This window comes from Gossypium raimondii, chromosome 2, assembly GCF_025698545.1.
Source record: "Gossypium raimondii isolate GPD5lz chromosome 2, ASM2569854v1, whole genome shotgun sequence".
Taxonomy (NCBI): domain Eukaryota; kingdom Viridiplantae; phylum Streptophyta; class Magnoliopsida; order Malvales; family Malvaceae; genus Gossypium; species Gossypium raimondii.
Genome location: NC_068566.1, coordinates 28,606,312 through 28,626,499, shown reverse-complemented (window position 1 = coordinate 28,626,499; position 20,188 = coordinate 28,606,312).

The window sequence follows — 20,188 nt, the reverse complement described above, 5'->3', positions numbered from 1 at the left end:
TTCCAAATAATTATATGCAATATTCGCTTCAGGGAATATGCTAAAATCTTCAAATGCCCAAAAATCTATTAATAGCAAACTTTAAGAGAGGATCTTATTTTTCAGGTGTACAACAGGTACATAACCAATGACTTTTCTTACATAAGTTTTCTCTCTTGCAAGTTCTCATCAGTAATATTTTACCATGTAATTTTAATTAAGAACTTATTCTGAATACTATAGAGTTATACTCACGCTTTTAAAAAACTTGCAACTTTAGGTGCATCCAACCATAATAAGCTTTAGATAGAATTATCATATTCTATCGCTCATAAGTAGATCTTTCACATCAAATATTTTGCTTTCAACCCTTTAATAGGGATGATGACAAAAGAATATCACAAAGATTATAAAATAAATATAAATTAATAACCCAATCCTTTTTTTATTCATATGAAATATAATATTTTCCTCATTCACAATCTCAATATGAGATCCATTACAAATAACTTTTAAAAGTAATGCATTAACCATCACAAATTTTGTGCTTTTTAGATAGTGATATATTAGCTCTTCGGAGCTTTCAACTAATTTTGTACTATCAAATATTAGAATAATATTTGTTTGTTTCAGACCAAATAAGTTAAATATTTTCTATCTGTAATGATAGAATTCATTACTACATTTTCATATCTTCTTCAAAGAATATTAATGAAGCAAAATATTTGGGCATACGCCATACATATATGGCCAATAATCTTTTCATATCACATTGATAACAAAAGTTATCTTGAGAACTCTCATTATTCTCTTATTTATTACTATGTTCCAACTTTTAGTGGTCCATGAGTATATCTTTTATTTTCTTTATGTTTACATTCACTTGGGAATGCAATAGATTTACTAAGATGAACATATAAACGTATCAATAGATTCTTTATTTCATAATCACAATCGCAAATATGCATGGATTTTAAATTAAAATCTATCTATCCATGTTGTCATGATTAGTCTACAATTATAATAAACATGATATAATAAATAAAATATAGTAAAATATACCTGAAGATCTTTAACATCATCGTCATCACCATGATCCATTATGAGATTGAATCTTTCAACATCCTGGAGATGAAGTTGTAAGGGTGAAAGTTTAAGATGAAAGAGGAATTGGATTTGGGGGACGACTTCGAAAGATTTTAAAAGAAAAAAATAGAGAATCATCGTGTTGATAACGTGTTATAAAATAAAGAGAGATGGGGAGAATAAAAAATAAAGAAAATATAAAAGCAATAGAGAATGTACTTTATTAATCAAAGGGATGATTTACAATGCTTCATCGAGTCTCTATTTATAGGCATAAGAAGTATAAAAAAGTAGAGATCTAATTCTAATAACTATTAGAATTTAAAGTACACCAAAACTTTATCTTGATCATGATAAACATCCACTTAATAAGATATCAAAAATTGTTAAAATTTAATATATTTTCACACCTTCCTTCGCCCAAAGTCTACACTTTTCCTTCTCATCTTTCTAAATCAACATTAATTTTTCTTCCTCATTCACTCAAATATTTTGTGTGCTTATCATTCGAGCTTATATAATTTTGCCTTTAATTTTCTATTGTAAAAATGTATTAACTTTTCATTTAAGTTTTCATTGTCAATTTGAATTATTTATTCGAATCAAAATAATTACAAGGAGGATTTTTGAATTTTTGAATTTGAAAGGCAATTAATTAGATAATGCTGCTAAAGAGGAAATCAAATTCCATTGCAAATCACTTAAAACAAATGTAGACCAAGTGTTTGTTAAAATGATGACAAAGATTCGTGTTTGTTAAAATGATGACAAAGATTCGATTTTCCCAATCCAATTAATATAATAATAACTGTAACACTCCATATCCGACCAAATTGCTATGTCTAAGCTATGAGATACCACATTCATTGTCGGAGCATCTACAATCAATTATAATTTAATTCAACCATGAATACATGTTAATAATTATATTACTCATTTCAAATATATTATACAATCATTTTTAGGATTTATACGAGTTTACGAAATATCTTAAGATGACTCGAGAAATAAAGACCAGATTCTAAAGTTTGTAAAATATCGAGTTAACTTCATGACTTCGAAAGTTCCTCATCATGATGCAACTCACTGATTTGATCTCTGTCGTGACGTTAAGGACTCGATGTCATGATGTGACCACCTATTTTCAAATGGTCCAAATGGTAACAATTTTGCAACACCTAAACAATCAAACTTATGTTTCAATTTAATCAGCAAGGATATTTAAAATATGCATATTTATAAAATTTAACATCATATATTCATATGCATTATACAAAATTCATCATTTCAACCTAAACACATATGCCAAGTTCCATAATTCTAACCATTTAGCTATTTGATAGAAATACACATATATGTCACAAGTTATGCAACATCTCATTCAATTTAACTCTTAACCAATTTCAATTGTATAAACCAACCATTTGGCCATAACAAAATTTGCCATATCTAGCTTTAAATATCAACATGATCACCTATTGTGCAAAATTGACTCAAGACCTAAGTACATGTCATTTATCGAAACAAAAGGAACTTTCATGATTCACCTATACCTACACACGGAATAACAAATTGTACGCTGAGCAATAAAGCTCAATGGTACTTTCATGATTCAAGGCTATTGAACATTAATAACACCATGTATAACAAATTCCATGTAACATCTAGTTTTCAACCAACATCATTAACATTCATGTATCAAAACTGGGATTATGCATATTCACATTTAAATAATCACTTATAAAAATCAATGTAACATATCATACATTTCTATCTATTTAACAATAATACATTCAATTTCAATTCAATTCCAACCATTTATTTGTATCATTATTCCATTCTCATGTTTAATCCATTTGTAATAGCTCGTTTTTCTGTGGTGTCGGAAATAGTGGCTTTGGGTTCACAATTCCAACAAGTGAGTCTGTAAATATTATTATTTAATATTTACGGGACAAATATCATGATATAGTGAATTTTAATTTGATAATTTCATTTAATTGGATAATTAGTTAAGTATAAGTGGTTTATCCCTAAAGTCGAATGGTTTTGAAAAATGAGGTATCAGGACCTCATTTTCATAAATCGAGTTTGTAAATCTTTTCATTAAAATATTTACGGAGTTGTTATATAGGTATATTAAATTTTGGTCCAAAAATTTTAGTGATTAAATGGCTAATTTAGGTTCAATGACTAAGTTGTAAAAATCATAAAACTTAATCACTTTAGATTATTATTAGTTATATGGCTTAAAAATGTATGTACAAGCCCATTTGCCCGGGCCCAACAAATCCATACCAGCAAAACCCAAACCAATTAAACTAACCCACCAGCCCAACTAACCCAATACCCTTCAGCCCAAACCCAAATCTCAAGCCCAAATACCCAAATGGCTCAAATCAGAAACAACAAAATTTCCTAACCCTAGGTGCGTCGCACCTAGGGTTCTCAGACCCAACTGCCGCCGCCCTAGCTCTGCCACCGCCATGCCGCACGTCCCTTCACCCACTTGCGCCTGCAGCACCTGCAAAATAGAAACCAAACACGCAAAGCAGGAGAAGAACAACAAAATAGTAGTAAACATATATAAAAAAATGTATTAAAAAGGCTATAAAAAGCCATTCAAGTGACTGTAATGAGGGTTCGCCCCCCCTTTTTTCTTTACGTACACGAAAGAAATAAAAGAAGTAAGGATTTCTTAGTTTTTTTTTATTTCTATTTTTCCTTTTTTTATTTTTACCACTGTTTTTTTTATTTTTATTTTAACGAGAGTAAAGAAAAGGAGAAAACTTCTTGGAAAGGGGTTTCAACGCCGATCCAAGACTTCGTCGATCGGCCGTCGGCTGGCGGCGATGTGGCAAGTGCTATGCGTATGCTATGGCAACCCAAAGGCTGGCCATTTTTGAAAGAGTGTGAGGTTTTTCAAATTTTTTTCTTTTACTTTTTAAAAAAAGAGTGGCTGAAGTGTTTTGATTTTTGAAAAAATGGGTTTAAATAACCCTATAAACGCGCCGTTTGAGCTTAGGGTTCGAGAGACCAAAAGCGGCGTCGTTTTGTCTCTCGACCCATGGTGACCCGACCCGAGGGGAGGATCCGCGTGTTTTTGCCTCTTGGATTATTTGCGCAATTGGTCCCTCTGATTTTGTGGTGTTTTCAATACAGTTTTTCGCATATTTTCAATTTTGGCCTTAATTTTTTCCGTTGTTTCGATTTGGTCCTTAGACCGTGCGCTTGGATTCCGCTGGAACGGCACCGTTTCAGTGACGTGGGAATATTCCACGTTTGGTCCTCATCCATTTGTAGCGTGCTTTAATTCCCCTTTTTTTTTCTTTTTTCATTTTATGATTTGGGCCTTTAAATTTATCCCTTATTTCGATTTAATCCCTTCTATTTTTTTATTTTATTTTATTTTATTTTTCTTTAATTATTAATTTTTGTTTTGTTTATATATTCATTTATCTTATATATATGTGTCTCGTTATTTTAATTTGTGCCATTTTATTATTAATATTATTATTAAAACTATTGTACATATTTATTATTATTATTTTACAATCTCAAGTATATATATGTGTGTGAACAAGTTTTTATGATATATGTATGTACATATTTTTAAATTTGTATAAGTATATATATATGCACATTGTTATATCTTAGTTTTTAAATTTATGTACATACACATGTTTTTATAACGTACATGATTATATTTTTTATATTTTTGCATTTTATAATCTATATACATATACATGTAAATACTTATATTTTCATATATATATTTTTCATTTTTTGTAATTTTATGTATATACATACATATACATATTTCCTTAAATATACATATACATGTTCATATTTTATAATTTTCATCTATTTTCCTTTATTGTTTTGTGTGATCATTTATGTATTTATTTATATGTCCATTTTTATGCTTCAGTTTATTTATTTATTTATTTGCTATGGAATGTATGATTGATTTATTATTCGTTTTGTTCATTTTTTTACATAATCATGTTTATTATTCCATCATGCACGTGAATATCATATTTTAAAAAGGAAATATTTCAAAATAAGGCAATATTTTGCGTTTGGAAATTCGAGAACGTGCCCTAAGGTCTGGTTTCGATTTCTCGTTCGACCAAATAGCTAAATATCCTTTTAAAAACTTTTCAAAAATAAGGCAATGTTTTGCGTTTGGAAATTTGAGGAACGTGCCCTAAGGTACTGGGTTTCGATTTCTCGTTCGACCAAATAACTTAATATCCTTTTCAAAAATTTTCAAAATAAGGCAATATTTTACGTTTGGAAATTCGAGGAATGTGCCTAAGGTACTGGGTCTCGATTTCTCGTTCGACCAAATAGCTAAATATCCTTTTAAAAATTTTTCAAAAATAAGGAAATATTTTGCGTTTGGAAATTCGAGAAACGTGCCCTAAGGTGCTGGGTTTCGATTTCACGGTTAACCAAATTGCCAAGTTTCCTCTTGAATTTTAATCCATGCCATTCGAGTTTTTTTAAGGATTGTATTTTAAATTTCTTTAAAGTTTTCAATCTTCGACACTAAGACATTAAGTAATCAACTAGGTACCAATTTTGGGCGTATCGAGGGTGCTAATCCTTCCTCGTGCGTAACCGACTCCCGAACCCGTTTTTCTAAATTTCGTGGACCAAACTTGTTGTTTTAATAAAATCAAACCTTTTATTAAAAACAACCACTTTTCGAGGTGATCCAATCACACCTTATCAAAAAGGATTTGTGGCGACTCCCATTTTCGTTTTCATTTTCAAAAAACCCAAGTCGACCCCGTTTTCCATCCAAAAAATGGTGTCAACAGCTTGGCAACTCCGCTGGGGACCCAAAAATAAGAGAGTCAAGCCACGAGTTGATTACTTTTTGTCTTTTTGTCGAAAATCGAAAACTTGGTTTAAATATATGATCCTCTCATTGCATTTCATTTGTTTTGATTTATAGTTTTTATAATGTTTTGTATTTCAAATTTCTATATACCTGTGCACATTGCATTGCATGATCGTTGGTCACACCTTTTAAGTGGGAGTGAGAAGCTACTCCTTCGTGAGGTTTTCACCTCCGTGCAGGATAGTGGATCGCTTTCGGGATACATCCGTACCTATGTCTTCGTGAGATTTTCATCTCCGTGCAGCCATAAGGAAATGTATTCCCCTGAATCAAACTCGGTCTGTATGAACCTATAATGGGTGAAGATCGAGGAATCTGCTGGTTCGGGTACCTCATCTTTAGAACCAACCCTCATATAGTGGACTTAGGAACTTAACCTAGGTAGAGCCACTCCAAATCCCAAGTATTTACCTGATTAGGTACTTTTTGTTTTCTGTGTTTGCTTATGTTTTGTTCAGACCCCTCTTGTTGTGTTTTGATTATGATTGCATTACATTGCATTTGCATCTTAGGAAAGAGATATTGATTCAAGTCCGATTACTAAATTAGAAAGCTTGCCATAGAATACGGATTCCTTGATAAAGTGGAAAACAATACGACTTCCCGAATATATTCTGAGAAACACAAGAATGGCGATGGAAGAGTTCGTGACCCTACTTCGTAGCCTGAGGATTCAAGGCAATTGTCTAAGAGCCTTCAACATTCTACCTCCTTAAAGAGGCGGACGAGCTTTATGAAGATGGGCAGATGATGGATCACGACTAAGATCAAGAAAATGAGCTAGCAATGACATCTATTGGAGAGATTACCTCAAACATGCAGATGAAGAAAAACCGATGTTGTTTCTTGGAATATGAGGGTGAGGTCGTACATGTATCCATTTTATGTAAGGGAATTTGCTTCCTAGAAAAGTTTCCTAAATGTAATTGAATCAGAATCAACGTCTCTTTAGGCATTCATTTCATGCATTTGCATTACATTGTATCATATGCATTAGATTTTCACGAAGTGACCCTAATTAGGTAAAATTATTTCAGAAAGTCTGGAAAACTAACATTTTTGTGGTACCCGAATAGAAACTAAGGAATGGACCAAAGGTTGGAGAAATTAGAGCGAATGCAGATTCAGATGCGGGAGCAATTGACTGAATTTCAACAGGAGATGAGAGATCAGATGCTAGAATTACAAAGAACCTTGATGAGTCAGTTCAACCGACTGCCAGCTGGAGTGTTAGAAAAAAGGAAGGACCTAGTGGTCCACTTTGGGGTTGATAATAAGGATCCTGCCCATTCCCTAGATTATACTCCGACAAGTGTCCAAGTCCAGCCGGTTGGGCGTCCACAAGGGGCACTCTTTACCATAAGATCTCAACAATATCAGACTGGTACAACAGCACCGGTGAGTGGCTTGACGGACCCAAGGTCCAAAGTGAGGAACAATTTTCCTGTTGCTCTCGACAACCTGGCTGAAACAAAGCATGCGAGGGTGGAATACCTAAGTACCACAAAGGCCCCAAAGAAGGAGGGGAATAAATGGGATAATGCGGGCATGTATAACAAGGGCCACTCAAAACCAATCACTACGGGCTGACCAAAGACAGAAACCACCAGCCATCAGAGGTCTTCAAAGCAAGAATCTGGAGTGAAGCCAGGTACTGAGAAGCTCCAGTTCATACCAATTCTGATGTCATATAGTGAGTTATACCGAAGCTTATTTGATGCACGTGTGGTGTCCCCCTTCTACTTAAAACCCATACAGCCTCCGTATCCCAAATGGTATGACACGAACGTACAATGCGACTACCATGCGGGAATTACAGGGCATTCAATAGAGAACTGCATTGCCTTCAAGAAACTGGTTGAAAAACTCATTAATATGGGGGTTGTCAGATTTGATGAACCATTGCGATTTCCATCATGAGAGGGGGTTCGAGACCCAAGAGAGTGTGGAATTCAAGGCCTTAGTTCAGGACATGATGGACGATAAGGGGATGAAGCTTCGTGAGGAAATTAAAGAAGAGGAAAACATACGTTCAATGTTGGCAAGCGTTCACACCAATGACATATTTGAAGACACGAATGAAAAGGAGCCTTGTTAGATATCTGCCCTTATAAATCTGGAGTGTTCTAAGCAATTGGGCTGCGGAAGAATTCCCTTTAGTTTTTAGGGCTTATCTAGAGTAATGTTCAGAACATTTTGTTGTTTTTAGCCTAGAAGCGATAGAAATTCCTTTGTGAAATAGGCTAATGTCTGGACGTTATTATTCTAATAAAATACATCTTTGCATTCACTTTTGAGCCAATATTCTTTCATTCTTTTTGAATAATTATGTCTGATTATTTTTCTTTTGGATTTTCTTCCACATCATTCATTCATTCATAATCATATCGTATAAATAATTATTCTTAAATTCATACATTCTTTGTATATTCTTTTGTACCTACAGTAGGTCCCTGGATATCAACGACATGAATGACACTGTTACAGACTTAGAATCTCCTTTTAAGTGAGACATGTGTTTAGAGGGATCTCACGCCTTTGAAGATGACATAGATCGTAGCTTATCTCCAAGCTTATTGAGGATGGTAGAACAAGAGGATAAACAGATCATACCTCACAAGGAATCATTAGAAATTGTGAGCGCGGTAAAGATTAGAATTGACCTGACCGCAGAGACGAAGCAAGACATTGTTGAGTCACCTCTAGAGTTCAATGATGTCTTTGTATGATCATACCAGGATATGCTCAGATTAATCGCTGATAAGGAAATCTGCACAGCAGCACGTTTTCAGAAATTTGCAGTGAATGATGCAATTCTTTACCGGGGCAATGCCTCTCTCGTTGAGTCAACATAACTTTGCCCATTTGAAGTCGAGTTTCCATCCCTTCAAGATGTTGTTGGATTTTATCCTGATTAAAGAGGAAGATCCAAAGTTTTCTATCGTAGTTGCGTCCCAAAAGGGCTCTATGAAAGAAATCTGGTACCAAAGAAGGTTTTTCGCATACAAGATGAAAGTGGAAGATCTTATGTGGAAAAGCATGACCAGGACTTGCCTGATCTCATGAGTTCAGACTCAAAAAAAAATCAAAAAACAAAAAATCAAAAAAAATCAAAAAAATTAAAAAATCAAAAAATCAAAAATCAAAGTCAAAAATAGGAGAAAAAGAAAGAAGATAAAAGAAAAAGAAAGAGGAGAGGTCAAGACGAAAACCCACAAAGGGCGCTTTGACCAAAGGTGGTTTTGAGTTGAAAATCTGAAAAGGACGAATCAAATTTTAAGCAAATTGGGGCATGGACATTGCCATTATCGAAGACTTCTAATGGGCATTGCTTCATTTCTTGAAAGGCTACTTCATGCGTCAATGTCATCACGTGCTGATTTTAGAGGAGATGGTATTGGAAAATGTATTGAACTTGAACAATAGCGCGATAGCTGAGGTCTCAAATTAACTCAGAAGTGGACACCACGATTCGTCACTGAATTGCCTAGAGTTGAACATCGAAAATTAAAGGAAAATGACTGAGACTTACAAGGATCGGCATGAGAAATTACTATTCGAACATCTATACTGGGGCAATACCTTTCTCTTTGGTTTGCGGGGTTTAGGTAGTTTTACCTATTGAAATCCTTTCTCTCCGGGTATTAGTTGGATGAAGCAGAATGGATCCAATCGCGATGCGATCAGTTAAACCTAGAAAAAAGGTTAAAAGCTATTCTTCAGGGTCAGATGTACCGGAAACAAATGATACGAGCCCATAATGAACAGTGTCATCTCAGAGAATTCCACGAGAGGGTTGGATGTCGAAAAAGATCATTCCTCTCCAAAAGGATTCCAGAGGGAAATGAATGCCAAACCGGGAATGTCCCTATGTTGTAAAGAAGACATTCTTCAGAATAGCACTGATCCTGAGTGAGATTGCTAGTCCTATAAACTCGGATCCAGTCAAGAAATACTTCGTTTAAAGAAGGAGAAATGACCAAGGTGAAAACCCGCAAAGGGCACTCTGAGTCAAAAAAATGTAAAAAAATAAAAAAATAAAAAATGAAAAATGAGAATGAAAAATGAAAAATGGAGAGGCTAAGGGGAAAACTCGGAAAGGGCGCCTTAGGCGAAAGGGGCTTTGAGTTGAAAATCCAAAAAGGGCGGCTCAAATATTTGTTCAGAATGGGGCATGAGACGATCGGAGCGATTCGAATTTTGATCATATTGGGGCATGTGGTGATCTTGCTATACCTGAATCAACAAGAAAGGATAGGCGACATCTTGGGGCATCGACAGAGCGCTGTAGATCTCCTAAGCGCATGTCCAACTCAAGATGGTCTTCAGAAAGTTCGTACAGAGAAGTTCAAGCTGCGATATCTAGGGCACCCAATTCTCATATTATCTATATTAAATCTGTTGTTCTTGGAATACATTTTTCCTTTCCAAGATAAACATTCCCGATCAATTTCTTCATTATCCTTCTTTACTATTTTTGGTAATTTATTCCTTTCGAGCTATGCTCAGAACCAATTTTATTCTTATCCATTGTTATGACCCATTTTTGCAAAGCATGTTGCATTAGAATAATGATTAATGGACTAATAAAACTTTTACAAAGGAAGTTTTGCATATTACTCTGAAAAGTTTCTAAATAATATAGGAGCCTAAAGTAGGACTATTGTTTAGAACACACCAATTTTAAAGGTTGGAAATTTGGGAAGGAATAGTCTAAATTTAGACTTTCTCTTTGGATTTTTGTTGTCAAATGCGTTGATTGACAAGACGCCATGTTGGTGACAAAGCTTGAATAAACAAGAAAGCAATGATCATCAGGCAATAGGAAGAGGTTACCTCGGAGAAGAAAGCCTTCATTTGCGCATGAGTCTTTGGTATGACACCTTGGGAATGGTGTGAGGAACTAAAACGATTCGTGTCCTGTATCCTTGAATTGTGATAGGAGAGGATTGAGGAAAATTCATATTTATACCCTTGGATTACAGTGGGAGAATGATGGTACAAATTTTGTGCCCCAATGGAGTAAACTTTGAGGTTTGCAGTGGGGGGCAACTTGGCTAAATGTTTCTTCAGAAACTGCCAGTCGAGAAGGAAGGTGTTGTAGTACTTCATTGACAAAGCCTTAATAAACTTCGAGTAGTGATAACCTAAGCAGGGTTATTCTAGAAAAATAAAATTCTGCATTCATGTCTAGTTAGGAGCATTTGATTCATTTTGGTCATGCCATCCTAATCATTATGCATAATTAGGTCATTATACAGGTCATGTTCCCCAGAGAACAGATAAGTAAAGATAGCAGATCTGGCCTTCCTGCATTGACAGCGAAGTTGATCGAAAACAAAGCCTTACTTCCCAGGTAGTGCAGTGGAGCAGATTAAAGCCACAACGGTGAATCTTGCTTTCCCTGACATTGCGGTTAAAAAGATTAAAGCTACATCAGCAAATCTTACCTCTCAAGCGATGCAGTGGAATAGATTAAAGCCAAATTGGTGAATCTTGTTTCTCCGACATTGCAGTTAAAAAGATTAAAGCCACATCGGTGAATCTTGATTAAAGCTACAACAGCGAATCTTACGCCCCAAGCGATGCAGTGGAATAGATTAAAGCCAAATTGGTGAATCTTGTTTCTCCGACATTGCAGTTAAAAAGATTAAAGCCACATCAGTGAATCTTGATTAAAGCTACAACAGCGAATCTTACGCCCCAAGCGATGCAGTGGAATAGATTAAAGCCAAATTGGTGAATCTTGTTTCTCTGACATTGCAGTTAAAAAGATTAAAGCCACAATGGCGAATCTTACTTTCCAGAAGTTACGAGTTACAAATCCTATCTCTCTGATATTACAGTGGAGTGGATCAAAGAACCAAAGTCTTATCCCCCTGAAGATGCAGTGGGGCAAATTGAAGGTACAAATCTTATCTCCCTGAGGTTAGAGTAGAGCAGATTGAAGCCAGAGATCTTATCTCTCTGAGATTACAGCGGAGTAGATCGTAGAGTAGATCACATCAGATTGAAGCCATGATCTTATCTCCCTAAGATTACAGCGGAGCAGATCGAAGACACTATCCTATCTCCCTGAAGTTACAGTGCAGCGGATTAAAATAAATGATCTTATCTCTCTGAAGTTACAGCAGAGTAGATCGCATCAGGTCTTATCTCCCTGAGATTACAGTGGAGTAGACTGAAGAATTTCAGATTTTATCTCCCTGAGATTACAGCAGAGCAGATTGAAGTCGATAATCCTATCTCCCTGAAGTTACAGTGGAGCGGATTAAAATAAAGGATCTCATCTCTCTGAAGTTACAGTAGAGTAGATCGCATCAGGTCTTATCTCCTTGAGGTTACAGTGGAGTAGACCGAAGAATTTCGGATCTTATCTCCCTGATGTTACAGTAGAGTAGATTGAAGTCAGATCTTATCTCCTTGAGATTACAGCGAAGTAGATTGAAGCTAGTAATCCTATCTCTCTGAAGTTACAGTGGAGTGGATTAAAATAAAGGATCTTATCTCTCTGAAGTTACAGTAGAGTAGATCGTATCAGATCTTATCTCTCCGAGATTACAGCGGAGCAGATTGAAGCTAGTAATCCTATCTCCCTGAGATTACAGTGGAGCGGATTAAAATAAAGGATCTTATCTCTCTGAAGTTACAGCAGAGTAGATCGCATCAGGTCTTATCTCCCTAAGATTACAGTGGAGCAGACCAAAGAATTTCAGATCTTATCTCCCTGAGATTACAGTGGAGTAGATTGAAGCTAGTAATCCTATCTCCCTGAGATTACAGTGAACGGATTAAAATAAAGGATCTTATCTCTCTGAGGTTACAGTAGAGTAGATCGTATTAGGTCTTATATCCCTGAGATTACAGTAGAGTAGATTGAAGCTAGTAATCTTATCTCCCTGAGATTACAGTGGAACGGATTAAAATAAAGGATCTTATCTCTCTGAAGTTACAGTAGAGTAGGTCGTGTCAGATTTTATCTCCCTGAGATTACAGCAGAACAGATTAAAGCTAGTAATCCTACCTCCCTGAGATTACAGTGGAGCGGATTAAAATAAAGGATCTTATCTCTCTGAAGTTACAGTAGAGTAGATCGTGTCAGATCTTATCTCCCTGAGATTACAGCGGAGCAGATTAAAGCTAGTAATCCTACCTCCTTGAGATTACAGTGGAGCAGATTAAAATAAAGGATCTTATCTCTCTGAAGTTACAGTAGAGTAGATCGTGTCAGATCTTATCTCCCTGAGATTACAGCGGAGCATATTAAAGCTAGTAATCCTACCTCCCTGAGATTACAGTGGAGCAGATTAAAATAAAGGATCTTATCTCTCTGAAGTTACAGTAGAGTAGATCGTGTCAGATCTTATCTCCCTGAGATTACAGCGGAACAGATTGAAGATAGTAATTCTATCTCTCTGAGATTACAGTGGAGCGGATTAAAATAAAGGATCTTATCTCTCTGAAGTTACAGTAGAAAAGATTGTATCAGGTCTTATCTCCCTGAGATTACAGCGGAGCAGATTGAAGATAGTAATCCTATCTCCCTGAGATTACAGTGGAGCGGATTAAAATAAAGGATTTTATCTCTCTGAAGTTACAGTAGAGAAGATCGTATCAGGTCTTATCTCCCTGAGATTACAGCGGAGCAGATTGAAGCTAGTAATCCTATCTCCCTGAGATTACAGTGGAGCGGATTAAAACAAAGGATCTTATCTCTTTGAAGTTATAGTAGAGTAGATCGCATCAGGTTTTACCTCCCTGTGGTTACAGTGGAGTACATTGAAGCCGATAATTCTATCTCCCTAGTGGGCAGTGGAATAGATTGAAGATCAAAGATGACAGATTTTACCTCTTTGTGATTATAGTGGAATACATTAAATCCAGTAATTCTATCTCCCCGACGTTGCGGAGTGGGTCCAAGCGCCAATGCCCATACCTCTGAAGTTGCAGTTGAAACTACAGGTCTTATCTCCCTGACGTTACAATAGGACAGACTAAAACCACGAATCTCGTTCCCCTAAAATTGCTGCGAAGAAGATTGAAGCTACAAGTCAGATCTCTCTGAAGTGCAGTGGAATGGATCGAAGCAACAAGGCACAGTGGACTGGAATAAAGCTACTTGAAGAAAAGAGGCTCAAAAATAAGTCAAGACTCGGCGAGACCGGGCAAATTGGTCTTTCTTAGTCTTTGCTTTGTTCTCGTTACACGACAACGAGCAAAGAGGGGCAGCTGTACAAGCCCATTTGCCCGGGCCCAACAAATCCATACCAGTAAAACCCAAACCAATTAAACTAACCCACCAGCCCAACTAACCCAATACCCTTCAGCCCAAACCCAAATCTCAAGCCCAAATACCCAAATGGCCCAAATCAGAAACAACAAAATTTCCTAACCCTAGGTACGCCGCACCTAGGGTTCTCAGACCCAACTGCCGCCGCCCTAGCTCTGCCACCGCCATGCCGCACGTCCCTTCACCCACTTGCGCCTGCGGCACCTGCAAAATAGAAACCAAACACGCAAAGCAGGAGAAGAACAACAAAATAGTAGTAAACACATATAAAAAAAATGTATTAAAAAGGCTATAAAAAGCCATTCAAGTGACTGTAATGAGGGTTCGCCCCCCTTTTTTCTTTACGAACACGAAAGAAATAAAAGAAGTAAGGATTTCTTAGTTTTTTTTATTTCTATTTTTCCTTTTTTTATTTTTACCACTGTTTTTTTTATTTTTTATTTTTTATTTTAACGAGAGTAAAGAAAAGGGAGAAAACTTACTGGAAAGGGGTTTCAAACGCCGATCCGGCACTTCGTCGACCGTCGGAGGCGGCGACGGTGTGGCAAGTGCTATGGCGGCGCTATGGCAACCCAAAGGCCGGCCATTTTTGAGAGAGTGAGAGGTTTTTCAAAATTTTTTTCTTTTATTTTTTAAAAAAAGAGTGGCTGAAGTGTTTTGATTTTTTGAAAAAAAAATGGGTTTAAATAACCCTATAAAACGACGCCATTTGAGCTTAGGGTTCAGAGACCAAAAACGGCGTCGTTTTGGTCTCTGACCCGCGCGGTGACCCGACCCGAGGGGAGGATCCGCGTGTTTTGCCTCTTGGATTATTTGCGCAATTGGTCCCTCTGATTTTGTGGTGTTTTCAATACAGTTTTTCGCATATTTTCAATTTTGGCCTTAAATTTTTCCATTGTTTCGATTTGGTCCTTAGACCGTGCGCTTGGATTCCGCTGGAACGGCACCGTTTCAGTGACGTGGGAATATTCCACGTTTGGTCCTCATCCATTTGTAGCGTGCTTTAATTCCCTTTTTTTTTTCTTTTTTCATTTTATGATTTGGGCCTTTACATTTATCCCTTATTTCGATTTAATCCCTTCTGTTTTTTTATTTTATTTTATTTTATTTTTCTTTAATTATTAATTTTTGTTTTGTTTATATATTCATTTATCTTATATATATGTGTCTACATTATTTTAATATGTGCCATTTTATTATTAATATTATTATTAAAACTATTGTACATATTTATTATTATTATTTTACAATCTCAAGTATATATATATGTGTGAACAAGTTTTTATGATATATGTATGTACATATTTTTAAATTTGTATAAGTATATATATATGCACATTGTTATATCTTAGTTTTTATATTTATGTACATACACATGTTTTTATAACGTACATGCTTATATTTTTATATTTTGCATTTTATAATCTATATACATATACATGTAAATACTTATATTTTCATATATATATTTTTCATTTTTTATAATTTTATGTATATACATACATATACATATTTCCTTAAATATACATATACATGTTCATATTTTATAATTTTCATCTATTTTCCTTTATTGTTTTATATGATCATTTATGTATTTATTTATATGTCCATTTTTATGCTTGATTTATTTATTTATTTATTTGCTATGGAATGTATGATTGATTTATTATTCGTTTTGTTCATTTTTTTTACATAATCATGTTTATTATTCCATCATGCACGTGAATATCATATTTTAAAAAAGGGAAATATTTCAAAATAAGGCAATATTTTGCGTTTGGAAATTCGAGGAACGTGCCCTAAGGTACTGGGTTTCGATTTCTCGTTCGACCAAATAGCTAAATATCCTTTTAAAAACTTTTCAAAAATAAGGCAATGTTTTGCGTTTGGAAATTTGAGGAACGTGCCCTAAGGTACTGGGTTTCGATTTCTCGTTCGACCAAATGACTTAATATCCTTTTCAAAAATTTTCAAAATAAGGCAATATTTTGCGTTTGGAAATTCGAGGAACGTGCCCCTAAGGTACTGGGTCTCGATTTCTCGTTCGACCAAATAGCTAAATATCCTTTTAAAAAATTTTCAAAAATAAGGAAATATTTTGCGTTTGGAAATTCGAGAAACGTGCCCTAAGGTGCTGGGTTTCGATTTCACGGTTAACCAAATTGCCAAGTTTCCTCTTGAATTTTAATCCATGCCATTCGAGTTTTTTTAAGGATTGTATTTTAAATTTCTTTAAAGTTTTCAATCTTCGACACTAAGACATTAAGTAATCAACTAGGTACCAATTTTGGGCGTATCGAGGGTGCTAATCCTTCCTCGTGCGTAACCGACTCCCGAACCCGTTTTTCTGAATTTCGTGGACCAAACTTGTTGTTTTAATAAAATCAAACCTTTTATTAAAAACAACCACTTTTCGAGGTGATCCAATCACACCTTATCAAAAAGGATTGGTGGCGACTCCCGTTTTCGTTTTCATTTTCAAAAAACCCAAGTCGACCCCGTTTTCCATCCAAAAAATGGTGTCAACAATGTAAATATTTGAGGATCAAAGTGACAATTGACCACTTTTTAATGATAGTGGATGGTGGATGTTTATTTTAAGGGAAATTTATATATTAAATAATGTTTTAATATTAATAAAATATAATAAAACATAATTTAAAGTGATCATCTTCATCACTTTCAATCTTCCACCGATTTTAATCAAAAGAGAAATGCACGAATAACCATGGTTGAATTCTTAAGTTCGGCCAAGCTTCCATTTTTCCTTGGTTAGCCGTTTTTAATTCGTTTCTTGTATTTTTTATGTTTTTGAGATCGTTGCAACTAGGTCCAATTAACTTGTATCTCTGATTTCAAAACTGTTAAAGATTTTAAAACTAACCATTGACGAATCTTAGATATTTTTTATAGAAATTGGTAGATTTGGAAGCTATGAAATGTTTAAGGACTATTTAATAAAGTAAATTTTGTTAATTTTGCATTTAAGACTAAATTATGAATTTGTCAAAAGTGATATTAAATTCATGTAAAATTAGGTTTATGAAGACTGTAGAAGGACATGATTGAAACTGGAATGAAAAACAAAGCTCAATTGTGAAAGTTATACTTGTTTCGGTTTAAGGGACTAAACTGAATAAAAAGTAAAAGTTCATGGAAATTGAGTAAAATGAAATTAAAAGATTATAAGCATGAATTTGAGTATTATTATGGTATTGATATTGATATTTTGAATCATAACTATTATATAGATCAAGTTGTTGACTTTGGCGAAAAAGAGAAAACATGAAGGGGCAGCAATCTTAGTAGAAATATAAGGGTGAGTCGTTCACCCCTCTTCTACTCTAAGTAGAATGTTATTTTTATATTTAAAATAAACCTCTACAACTCTACTAGGGTTCTACCTTCTCTTCATATAAATATATGCCACCGGTAGAGCTATTAACACAACTTTTGAGAGATTGTTATTCTGCTAAAAAATAGAGAGAATTTATTCTCAACTTATAAATATATACTTTAGAATAAAAATGTTATCAGTTTCTATTATAGAAGAGAGAATTTTCATTTTCACCTCAAAAGAAAAAAATTTTCCAGTTCTGTGTTTTGATTCAATTGGTTCGAACCCACACTTGAAGCAATTTGTGGTACGAGAACAGTAGAGAAGATCGTCTGGTTGAAAGTCAGAAAACATTAAGGATCTGCTTATCCAAAAACACTGGTACAAATTTAATTAAATTTTAGTGCTTTAAATATCACAAACCGGGTTGGTTTTTAAAATTTAAATTTTTCGTTGTGCAAGAAAACCAATTTTAAACCGGATTATTTCCAACAGTTACATGTGTAAGGCCTTATAGCTCTGTAAGGGTAGCATGTGAAGTCTGCAGTTTGGAAAACTAGGAGACCCACCAAGGTATAAGGAAGAAGGCGCGTGATGATTTGAACGCCCAGTCACTAGACAAAAAAGACTTGGCACGTTTGAGACACGAGTCAAATGGGGCAACTAGGAGATACATCAAGGGCAATGGTGATTGGAGCCTAGTGAGCATCATAACTCAGCCTTGTGTAAAAAGAGAAGTGACTCCTTAGACGAGATGGTAAATGGGGTGTTTACCAACAAGAGTCCACCAGAGAAGTTGCATATCCCTTAGGTGTTAAGCAATTGAAGAATGGAGCGCAATAGAATAGATCCTAATGGGTATGGTATACCAACAAGACTCATTATGGAAGGAACGTTAACTCTATGTTGAATAATGAATAAAGTTCACTAGAAAGCAGCAAGAAGTAGAAGTCTATCATGACCATAAAACACGACAAAGATCTTGTGGATCTACTTAGGGTAGATACCTTCACGAAATACCTAAGAAGGAGATAGTACATTGGGAACCACATGTCTAGCGACGCATCTTAAAACAATTGGCTAAAAGAGCAGGTACTATGGGGTTACATTGTAGGCACTAGCTCTTCAAGAAAAAAAGGGATACTAGAAAGAAATCGTATTCTATAAGGACCAATAGTTTCGGGAATTATTTGGGAAAAATGCCAAGTGTCGTCAGTCAGAAGTAATGAATGCAAGTATCAAGGATGTGGAACAAAGGTAAATGGGATGAGACCCATGAGAGAACTTGGTTATGACCAAACCAGGGTTTATGTCTGCTAACAATGACTCAAAGAGCATAAGGCATGGGCCTTGCCAACCAAGTTCGTCAATTCTCCTATGAAATTCAGGGAATTTAATTCTAAACCAGAAATCTCATTTTCTTGAATATTTATGCAGTCGTAAATGAATTTTATATACAGACCTCACTAAGTTCTTCCGAGCTTAATAAATTGTTGCTTGAATGTAGGATAGGTAAAGACTTGGAAAAATAAAAAAGGACTAAGCCAGACTTTACCGAAGTTACATGGGGTGTGGTAGTTGTTCATGTATATAGAGAGGCACCCTCCAAGGCTACGCCTCAAGGTTGAAGTTGACAGAGTCGAATTGTAAATTGTAAATAACTGTTGAGTCATTAAATGTGTCAGGTTATAATAAATTAGAACTAAAAAGATGTGTGTATAAATGTCAAAAAGAATTTGAAGGTTTAAGTTGTCTAAGTATATATTAAATTTGAAATAGGAATGTGTTAATTTATCCAGATAGTTGTGGCATCCGATACCCGAACTTGACGATCGGGTTACATAAAGAGTGTTATAACACTCTTAAAATAACAAAAAACTGTGCAAAAAAATTACTTCGGGACAAGTGCAGTGGAAATGCCTTAGCTTGCAAGAAAGAAAACATTCACCACTGTAATAAAGACATGCAAATGAGAAAAAATTACATGGGCACAGGTGTAGTGCATACCTAACTCATTATGTTGTTACCTCTACTACTGCCATAAACACAACAAAGTTAGCCATATTTTCCAACACGTATTAACTTATCATGCACACTCTTAAAACAAAACAAAAAATGTGCCAATTAGTTACATTCACTCTTTTAAGATGAATCCTAGAAATAATGTTGTCCTTTTTGAATTTGGAATTGAAAAGAAATAGTGGAGTTCGCAATGGTCTTTTTACACTAGTGGGCAGAATATTTTCCAAATCTACTTCTTTATAGAGATGAGTTTGTCGCTTAGGTTTCTTATTCCCCTAAGTACATTTGTTGTATACCTACTCATATGGGCGGCATAAATGTGGGATGCTCTGGGAGCTAACAATTAACTGCTCCTGCTCCTGCTCCTGCTCCGTGAGGTCATCATGCCCCAACAGATCATCATGATCCATCTATTGCTATTGTTGTTGCCTTGTAGGGTCATCATGCCCCAATTAATGATCTTGCTGCTGCATAGGGTTATCATGCCCTAACTGATCATCCTCTATCCAAGAGCTGATCTAAGTTCACTACAAAAATTTAAATAACTTAAATCTAATAAGTA